Genomic DNA, 10588 nt, shown 5'->3' on the forward strand with positions numbered 1-10588 from the left:
GGGTGGCCAGCACCATGTCGCCTCTGTCTCCCCAGTGGTGTTAACTACCTCACCCAGGAGATGTTAACTACCTCACCCAGGAGATGTTAACTACCTCACCCAGGAGATGTTAACCACCTCAACGAGGAGATGTTAACTACCTCACCGAGGAGATGTTAACTAACTCACCTAGGAGATGTTAACTACCTCACCCAGAAGATGTTAACTACCTCACCTAGGAGATGTTAACTACCTCACCTAGGAGATGTTAACTACCTCACCCAGGAGATGTTAACCACCTCACCTAGGAGATGTTAACTACCTCACCTAGGAGATGTTAGCTACCTCACCTAGTAGATGTTAACTACCTCGCCTAGGAGATGTTAACTATCTCACCCAGGAGATGTTAACCACCTCGCCCAGGAGATGTTAACTATCTCACCTAGGAGATGTTAACTACCTCACCTAGGAGATGTTAACTACCTCACCTAGGAGATGTTAACTATCTCACCCAGGAGATGTTAACCACCTCACCCAGGAGATGTTAACTACCTCACCCAGGAGATGTTAAATACCTCACCTAGGAGATGTTAACTACCTCACCTAGGAGATGTTAACCACCTCACCCAGGAGATGTTAACTACCTCACCCAGGAGATGTTAACTACCTCACCTAGGAGATGTTAACCACCTCACCTAGGAGATGTTAACCATCTCACCTAGGAGATGTTAACCATCTCACCTAAGAGATTTTAACTACCTCACCTAGGAGATGTTAACTACCTCACCTAGGAGATGTTAGCTACCTCACCTAGGAGATGTTAACTATCTCACCCAGGAGATGTTAACCACCTCACCCAGGAGATGTTAACTACCTCACCCAGGAGATGTTAACCACCTCAACGAGGAGATGTTAACTACCTCACCGAGGAGATGTTAACTAACTCACCTAGGAGATGTTAACTACCTCACCCAGAAGATGTTAACTACCTCACCTAGGAGATGTTAACTACCTCACCTAGGAGATGTTAACTACCTCACCCAGGAGATGTTAACCACCTCACCTAGGAGATGTTAACTACCTCACCTAGGAGATGTTAGCTACCTCACCTAGTAGATGTTAACTACCTCGCCTAGGAGATGTTAACTATCTCACCCAGGAGATGTTAACCACCTCGCCCAGGAGATGTTAACTATCTCACCTAGGAGATGTTAACTACCTCACCTAGGAGATGTTAACTACCTCACCTAGGAGATGTTAACTATCTCACCCAGGAGATGTTAACCACCTCACCCAGGAGATGTTAACTACCTCACCCAGGAGATGTTAAATACCTCACCTAGGAGATGTTAACTACCTCACCTAGGAGATGTTAACCACCTCACCCAGGAGATGTTAACTACCTCACCCAGGAGATGTTAACTACCTCACCTAGGAGATGTTAACCACCTCACCTAGGAGATGTTAACCATCTCACCTAGGAGATGTTAACCATCTCACCTAAGAGATTTTAACTACCTCACCTAGGAGATGTTAACTACCTCACCTAGGAGATGTTAGCTACCTCACCTAGGAGATGTTAACTATCTCACCCAGGAGATGTTAACCACCTCACCCAGGAGATGTTAACTATCTCACCTAGGAGATGTTAACTACCTCACCTAGGAGATGTTAACTACCTCACCTAGGAGATGTTAACTATCTCACCCAGGAGATGTTAACCACCTCACCCAGGAGATGTTAACTACCTCACCCAGGAGATGTTAACTACCTCACCTAGGAGATGTTAACTACCTCACCTAGGAGATGTTAACCACCTCACCCAGGAGATGTTAACTACCTCACCCAGGAGATGTTAACTACCTCACCAAGGAGATGTTAACCACCTCACCTAGGAGATGTTAACCACCTCACCTAGGAGATGTTAACCATCTCACCTAAGAGATTTTAACTACCTCACCTAGGAGATGTTAACTACCTCACCTGGTTTCGATTTAAAGCGTTCGTGACTGCAAGGATTCATCTTCTTTGATGAAGGCCGCTTGTGTTGTGGCCGAAACGTCGTGAGAATATTATTGCGTTATTTTATCAATTTATTATTTTATTCTCATTCTACGTGACTTTACCGAAAGAACCAAAGAAGACTCTTTGGTTCTTTCAGTAAAGTCACGTAGGTATAAAATAAAAATAAATCACAACGTTTCGGGCGCAACACAAGCGTCCATCATCAGCTGGGAAAGCTTCAAATCAAGATTATTATCTTTGGTATTGGGAAAGCCCTTGATCCAGCAGTGTATAGATGATGGAAGCCGATGATGCATTGCGTATACAAAACTCAACAAAGAATTAACATCATTGAGAACATGTCATCAAATACAAGTAGGTAGCAAGCAAGACAGTATGGCTCCCTCATAGCTATCTGTCCCTTATGTGTAATAAAAACTCTATAACAAATGGTATTCTACTCCACAGTAGTTCTCAGCCGGGAGTATGCGGACTCCTGGGGGTACGTGGTGAATGTGGGTGGCCAGCACCATGTCGCCTCTGTCTCCCCAGTGGTGTTAACTACCTCACCCAGGAGATGTCAACTACCTCACCCAGGAGATGTTAACTACCTCACCCAGGAGATGTTAACTACCTCACTCAGGAGATGTTAACCACCTCAACGAGGAGATGTTAACTACCTCACCGAGGAGATGTTAACTAACTCACCTAGGAGATGTTAACTACCTCACCCAGAAGATGTTAACTACCTCACCTAGGAGATGTTAACTACCTCACCTAGGAGATGTTAACTACCTCACCCAGGAGATGTTAACCACCTCACCTAGGAGATGTTAACTAACTCACCTAGGAGATGTTAACTACCTCACCCAGAAGATGTTAACTACCTCACCTAGGAGATGTTAACTACCTCACCCAGGAGATGTTAACTACCTCACCCAGGAGATGTTAACCACCTCACCTAGGAGATGTTAACCACCTCACCTGGGAGATGTTAACTACCTCACCTAGGAGATGTTAACTATCTCACCCAGGAGATGTTAACCACCTCACCCAGGAGATGTTAACTATCTCACCTAGGAGATGTTAACTACCTCACCTAGGAGATGTTAACTACCTCACCTAGGAGATGTTAACTATCTCACCCAGGAGATGTTAACCACCTCACCCAGGAGATGTTAACTACCTCACCCAGGAGATGTTAACTACCTCACCTAGGAGATGTTAACTACCTCACCTAGGAGATGTTAACCACCTCACCCAGGAGATGTTAACTACCTCACCCAGGAGATGTTAACTACCTCACCTAGGAGATGTTAACCACCTCACCTAGGAGACGTTAACCATCTCACCTAGGAGATGTTAACCATCTCACCTAAGAGATTTTAACTACCTCACCTAGGAGATGTTAACTACCTCACCTAGGAGATGTTAGCTACCTCACCTAGGAGATGTTAACTATCTCACCCAGGAGATGTTAACCACCTCACCCAGGAGATGTTAACTATCTCACCTAGGAGATGTTAACTACCTCACCTAGGAGATGTTAACTACCTCGCCTAGGATATGTTAACTATCTCACCCAGGAGATGTTAACCACCTCACCCAGGAGATGTTAACTACCTCACCCAGGAGATGTTAACTACCTCACCTAGGAGATGTTAACTACCTCACCTAGGAGATGTTAACCACCTCACCCAGGAGATGTTAACTACCTCACCCAGGAGATGTTAACTACCTCACCAAGGAGATGTTAACCACCTCACCTAGGAGATGTTAACCACCTCACCTAGGAGATGTTAACCATCTCACCTAAGAGATTTTAACTACCTCACCTAGGAGATGTTAACTACCTCACCTGGTTTCGATTTAAAGCTTTCGTGACTGCAAGGATTCATCTTCTTTGATGAAGGCCGCTTGTGTTGTGGCCGAAACGTCGTGAGAATATTATTGCGTTATTTTATCAATTTATTATTTTATTCTCATTCTACGTGACTTTACCGAAAGAACCAAAGAAGACTCTGAAAGAACCAAAGAAGACTCTTTGGTTCTTTCAGTAAAGTCACGTAGGTATAAAATAAAAATAAATCACAACGTTTCGGGCGCAACACAAGCATCCATCATCAGCTGGGAAAGCTTCAAATCAAGATTATTATCTTTGGTATTGGGAAAGCCCTTGATCCAGCAGTGTATAGATGATGGAAGCCGATGATGCATTGTGTATACAAAACTCAACAAAGAATTAACATCATTGAGAACATGTCATCAAATACAAGTAGGTAGCAAGCAAGACAGTATGGCTCCCTCATAGCTATCTGTCCCTTATGTGTAATAAAAACTCTATAACAAATGGTATTCTACTCCACAGTAGTTCTCAGCCGGGAGTATGCGGACTCCTGGGGGTACGTGGTGAATGTGGGTGGCCAGCACCATGTCGCCTCTGTCTCCCCAGTGGTGTTAACTACCTCACCCAGGAGATGTCAACTACCTCACCCAGGAGATGTTAACTACCTCACCCAGGAGATGTTAACTACCTCACTCAGGAGATGTTAACCACCTCAACGAGGAGATGTTAACTACCTCACCGAGGAGATGTTAACTAACTCACCTAGGAGATGTTAACTACCTCACCCAGAAGATGTTAACTACCTCACCTAGGAGATGTTAACTACCTCACCTAGGAGATGTTAACTACCTCACCCAGGAGATGTTAACCACCTCACCTAGGAGATGTTAACTAACTCACCTAGGAGATGTTAACTACCTCACCCAGAAGATGTTAACTACCTCACCTAGGAGATGTTAACTACCTCACCTAGGAGATGTTAACTACCTCACCCAGGAGATGTTAACCACCTCACCTAGGAGATGTTAACCACCTCACCTAGGAGATGTTAACTACCTCACCTAGGAGATGTTAACTATCTCACCCAGGAGATGTTAACCACCTCACCCAGGAGATGTTAACTATCTCACCTAGGAGATGTTAACTACCTCACCTAGGAGATGTTAACTACCTCACCTAGGAGATGTTAACTATCTCACCCAGGAGATGTTAACCACCTCACCCAGGAGATGTTAACTACCTCACCCAGGAGATGTTAACTACCTCACCTAGGAGATGTTAACTACCTCACCTCGGAGATGTTAACCACCTCACCCAGGAGATGTTAACTACCTCACCCAGGAGATGTTAACTACCTCACCTAGGAGGTGTTAACCACCTCACCTAGGAGATGTTAACCATCTCACCTAGGAGATGTTAACCATCTCACCTGGTTTCGATTTAAAGCTTTCGTGACTGCAAGGATTCATCTTCTTTGGTTCTTTCGGTAAAGTCACGTAGAATGAGAATAAAATAATAAATTGATAAAATAAATAACACAATAATATTCTCACGACGTTTCGGCCACAACACAAGCGGCCTTCATCAGGTGAAGGGACGAGACGGTCTGGAGGACAGCACTGGAGTGAAAAAGCCACGCTCAGATCACTTAAAGGTCGTGAGAATATTATTGTGTTATTTTATTTTATCAATTAGGAGGTCGTGGGTTCTATCCCGACTGACGCCTGCTGCTGCTGCTGTATATTTGGAGTTTGCGTCTCTCCCCGTAGTCGCGTGGATTTTTTCCCAGGTCCTCCGATTTACCCTCCACATTTAGAATAAACGTCACCACGCGTTTAGAGTGTTTGGCTGCTGCTATAAATGTCCACGTGATAAGCTACCTCACCTTCGTTGAGCTATAATTTGTGATAGACAAGTCGCTTCAAAAAATTGTTCTCAAGCTCAGTGGGGCCTTATCCGGTAAAATAAAAAGTACTTTAGTATTATAGTTTAAAAAACACTCCTGGAGTGCCACTCTCTACTTCAGTCCTCGTACCAATAGGTCATCTGTTTCACCATTGGGGTCAATAATTTTTAAAATCGTGAATTTGTTTTCCTCAAAAAGCGTGAACTTTGCAAGTCAAAGTTATTGCTTAGAGCGGTGGTTCTTAAACCGGGGGGCTACGGGGACCCCTGCGGGGTACCGTGAGGTGATTTATAAACTTGAGATGATTAATAAACTTGATAATTTATAAACGTGAGGTGATTTATAAACGTTAGGTGATTTATAAACTTGATAATTTATAAACGTGAGGTGATTTATAAACGTGAGGTGATTTATAAACGTGCGAAATTATATCAGATGTGAAAGTCATTGGTGAACAATCGTGTGGTATGAATCTGCCGATATAAAATAACTAGGAATAACATTTACATCCATCTGGTAATCCAGAGTAATGTTGGTTCCCAATGGTAAACACATTTACCTCACGCGTGCACAGCGCGTCCGTTGATTATTTTTAAACTTCTCGTCGCTTTACAGTGGCTAGCCATATTCTTAGTTTTTTCGGTAAAGTCACGTTGAAGAGAAACAACAAAATAACAAAATATATATAAAACAATAAAAAATTCTCACGACGTTTCGACCATAACTCAAACGGTCATCATCAGGTGTAAATCAAAATTTAGTGGCTAGCCAGTTAGGATATCACCGCACAGACGTGCACAATCGGTTAAAAGTATTGATGTTCATTAATTCGTAACATGTGGGAGGCGGGATTGGAGGCTGTTGGTTAATAGAATTTGCGAGTTATCTGCGAGCTATAATTGTGGTTTGCCTACGTTTTCAACCACTGTACATACGACTTTTCAAGAATAAAATATAAACTTACGCCTATAAAAGATATAATATACTCGTTTACAGAGGCGCTGTACTCACCAGTCGGTTGTTGTGATTTTTTTAACTTTATTGTAGAGAAGCAGTGGCGTCGGTCTACATTACAGTCGACATCGAGTACAAAGATCCCCCGTGTAGCCTTTACAGGCTGTAGGGGCAAGTGGCGTTAGCGAGTAACAGCAGCGCCTATGAAGGTCGCTACAGGAGAGGTGGGTGGCCAGCACCACGCCCGGCCGCCTTTGTCTCCCCAGTGGCGATGTTTACTACACACCGCTACACCAGCTACTCATTTGAGGCCGAGTTAATCTAGCGGAGGCCCAGCACCCGGTTCAGATAATCGTCACTGGTGGTGTTGGTGGCCGTGAGCGGGAATCGAACTCGCGGGTGGCCGGGTTCGTAGCGTGTGCACTGTACAGACTGCCGATAGCGCCACCACTCGGCAGCAGCGTCTCCACGCAACATCACACAAAAACTTTCCTGATCTCACACACACACACCTTTGAATGTCATGACACGTGTGTGTGTGTGCGTAATGAGTCGTAACACGTGTGTGTGTGCCATGAGTGTGTAAACATCGCCACTAGGGAGACAAAGGCGGCCGGACGTGTTGCTGGCCACCCACCCCCTCCTGTAGCGACCTTCATAGGCGCTGCTACTCGCTAAGGCCACTTGACCCAACCGTGTGTCACGGAGATCTTTGCCTCTGTGTACCACGACATCGACGGCGTGTGTGGTGCACCTGGTGCTCAAGCGGCAGAAAGCTATGCGGCGAACATTTCACATCAGAACCCGCGGCCCACGTGGTCCCCCTCTGACGTCACCGAGCGCACAGGCTTCCCGCGTTGCATTCTGGGATTGAACTCGTCGAGAGCAGTCGCACGGTAGGTGGAGCTCCTGCTCCTTAGGTGATGTCTCTTTAATTTGTGTGATATCTCGTCACGAAAGTGGGATTATTTGTCTTTCACATTTCTTAAATAATCCGGGAACATTTTACAAATGTTCAATAAAAGGCGTACACCTTTTGGCGTCATGTGGTCGAGCACCAATTGGGTCGAGGCTCAAAAGAAAGCCGTCCCTTGGTGTGGACCAATCAGATTCAAGGGCAATGCATCATATATTATCAAAGTATGTTTTTTGTTTGCATTTTGACTTCAGGTATTGTGGTTAATGCAGACATGAATCCTTGTTAAAAGGTTTCAGTTTTGTTGCCAGAAAAAAGGGGAAAAACCCTATTATTACATTTTGGTACTGGCAAAGGTCTAATGATGAAGTGTCCTACTTCTTGGTTATTTCGGTAAAGTCACGTAGAAGGGAAATAATAAAATTAAATAATAAAAATAAAACATAAAATAAAATTCTCACAATATTTTATTTTTTAATTTTTATTGTTATTATTTTATTATTTACCTTCTACGTGACTTTACCGAAAGAACCAAGAAGATTAATCCCTGCAGTCGCGAAAGCTTTAAATCGAAAGTTTCCTACTTGTAGGCATGCAGTCACCAAAGAGCTGACATTCATAATAAAGGTTTTTGGGTTAGATCGCGTAAGTAAGTCATGACAAACCACAGGGTCTACTTAGCCATGAATGTGATTTCAAAGTGGACAGTCTGAATAGGATCATTGGTGGGGGTTTTCACATCTACGTTATGGTGTACATGCGTAGATGCGTGCGTTTGGCCGTGTGACGCTGAGTGATGTCCTTATGCTCTAACGGACGCAAACCCAAATCCCAGTTGTAGATTTACTCAGCTCACCATTCCTTTGGTGTTGACAAAATTAGGACCGTGTGTTTTTTTTTTGTTTCCCGTAACTGCAATGTCTATGTATGTTGAACCTCTTTGGCACCGTACGTAGCCAAACGTGCGAATGGGAGGTGCGGGGTGAGGGACAAAAAACTAAACACAACAAGGGGCCATCCATTTAGTAGGCACGCAAAAGTCTGTCAAAACTTGACCCCTCCCCCCCACCCTGTACGCACGCATACTTTTTACACCCGCCCCACCTGCGTACATACGCTTGAAGCACCCCCCCCCCCCCGAATCCTATAGAACGGCTGATATTGAATCCACGCAGAAACGATCAAGGACTATCTAACTATTTTGAAGACCAATATAGACAAATTATTATCGAGCCTTCACCCCCCCCCCCCCCCCGTTTCCTATGCGTACGTACATTGTCAGTCGACCCCCCATACACAAGCATACGCATTTGGGTTAACCGCCCCCTCCCCCCTCCATGCGTACGTACTAAATGGATGGCCCCCAACAAGCAGTTCTAAATAAATTTGCTTTCAATCTAGATGAGTTCAAAGTGCATCATTGAGGTCATCCTGTGCGGAGACAACCTGCCAAGGGACTCCGGGCATTTCCACTAATTTTATTTGGTATTTATTTGGTGCTTATTTCATCAACCCTGAGAGATGATGGGCTGAGGTGATGTTAATACCTAATACATACTCGCCTGACAGTCCAATGCTACAAACTCACATCACAAAACAGTGACACAAGCTCAATTGACAGCATGGACAACGGCTCATGTGAAAGTATACGCACAGATATCAGTTCCCCTTACATCAAAAACACTGACGTTTTATTTCACAAGCCCTCTGCACAGTACAGACATGGGTACAATCTCTATTGAGGTCCAGGATAATCGATGCCACATAAACACCTTAAGTGATCGCATATCCCTTAGCTAAAACTGATTTATATTAAATGATCCGTTTAACACGTGGGCTTTCGCGACCAATATCATCCATAAGAGGGTTTTTTGGGTTAGATCGCGTAGATATATAAATTTGTCGTTATTTTACGTCGTACTCAGATTGTAAATGTTGTGGCTTGGCTCTCCAACACACCGGCGTGCTGTACTAGTGACGAATTGGCCACGTTCTGTTTACGTGACAACCCTTACTAATTTGCTGTGTCGGGTGGTGGTGGGTTTTAACGACACATTTATATATTTACGCGATCTAACCCAAAAAAAACTCGATCATGGATTAAATTATCCACTTGTCTACTTGTTGCATTTGTTTACCCAGGAGGGCCCCACCGTGTGACTCATGGCTGTTTTTCAAGAGAATGCTGCCAAATTTTCGTCATGGGGCAATCATGTCATAGGGCGATGATGTCATAGGGGCGATGATGTCGTAGGGGTGATGATGTCGTAGGGGCGATGATGACAAAGGGGCGATGTCATAGGAGTGATGATGTCATAGGGGCGATGATGTCAAAGGGGCGATGTCATATGAGTGATGATGTCGTAGGGGCGATGATGACAAAGGGGTGATGATATCGTAGGGGTGATGATGACAAAGGGGTAATGATGTCATAGGGGTGATGATGTCGTAGGGGCAATGATGTCGTAGGGGCGATGATGACAAAGGGGTGATGATGTCGTAGGGGCGATGATGTCGTAGGGATAATGATGTCGTAGGGGTGATGATGTCGTAGGGGCGACGTTTGCCTTTTGGCGTTGTTCTCTGCTCTATATCACTGGTGAGACAAGGCCACAAAGGAAGCTCTCTCTGGTGAGGCCAAGTCAGTTTCTAGCACAATGCTTACGTTATTATCAAAGCGTGTTTCTTTGCATGTTTTACCACAAGTATGTGTGGTTAATGCAGGTTCGATGCCTTGCAATAGGGGTCTATTTGGTGAGTGAACATGTTAACACCTCCTGTGTTATTCCCAGAAATGGTAAAACCTTTTTTCTTATTTATTTATCAGTCGGGGGCAATGATTGCTTTCTTTACAATTGAGTAATTTACTCAATTTGGATCAAGACGCCGGCACATAATCGGCTACTCTTGCACTTATTTGTGTCACGGGACCTTGAACGTTTGCCGCGAAGCAAACGGCACGTGCGTCCACGTCGCGTTCGCA

The sequence above is a fragment of the Petromyzon marinus genome, chromosome 38, assembly GCF_048934315.1.
Source record: "Petromyzon marinus isolate PM22_M1 ecotype Great Lakes invasive population chromosome 38, UKy_Petmar_22M1.pri1.0, whole genome shotgun sequence".
Lineage (NCBI taxonomy): Eukaryota > Metazoa > Chordata > Hyperoartia > Petromyzontiformes > Petromyzontidae > Petromyzon > Petromyzon marinus.